Source organism: Sinocyclocheilus grahami, unplaced genomic scaffold (assembly GCF_001515645.1).
Source record: "Sinocyclocheilus grahami isolate Dianchi unplaced genomic scaffold, SAMN03320097.WGS_v1.1 scaffold4370.1, whole genome shotgun sequence".
Lineage (NCBI taxonomy): Eukaryota > Metazoa > Chordata > Actinopteri > Cypriniformes > Cyprinidae > Sinocyclocheilus > Sinocyclocheilus grahami.
This window is the reverse complement of record NW_015509318.1, coordinates 14,767-15,364: the sequence shown is the minus strand read 5'-3', so window position 1 is coordinate 15,364 and position 598 is coordinate 14,767. Positions and strand designations below refer to the sequence as shown.

The following is a 598-nucleotide window of genomic DNA, read 5'->3' as shown; positions in this document are numbered from 1 at the left end:
TCTGTCTGTCTGTCTGTCTGTGTCTGTCGAGTCTGCAGATTTAAAGTTTGAGTCAAGACTTTTTTTGTTAGTATTACATTTTTGAGTCCCTTGTTTGTGCTAATTTCAGTTGTAGTAAATTTGTGAATAATTTATTTTTTAATGGAGAATGGAGTACTTAATATACTGAAGAACATGAGTGTTTAATTATTTTTTGAATTTCCAGCAAAAACACACACATAGTACCATTATTGTGATAAAAGTTACTTGTACTGTGATATGCTTGATTATTATGACTTGATTATACTGTCAAAATCACATCTAGAGGTGCTTTAAAATTGTAAGTCAGAAGTACTTCAGTCTGTTGTGGAAGTTACGTAGCTTTGACATTAGGCTTTGTTTTAGACTCTGCTGTAGTCTTCTATTACACAAACCCCTGCCGTAGACATCCATGTGATGCCAGACAAGGATCCATCTACAACTGACCTGGACATAGCTTACAGGAGCGCTGGATCTGATTTTTAATTTCCTGTTGCAGAAAACATACACAGAGGATGAACTCAATGCCAAGTTGACAAGAAGAGTACAGAAAGCTGCACGGAGGCAGGCCAAGCAAGAG

At 36.6% G+C, this 598-nt stretch overlaps 1 protein-coding gene across 1 annotated transcript in view; it reads left to right on the top strand.

Moving 5' to 3' along the window:
- The window catches only part of LOC107576806 (protein-methionine sulfoxide oxidase mical3a), a 14,600-nt gene that overhangs the window by 331 nt on the left and 13,671 nt on the right, over positions 1–598 (top strand). The gene's annotated exons all lie outside the window — the stretch shown is intronic.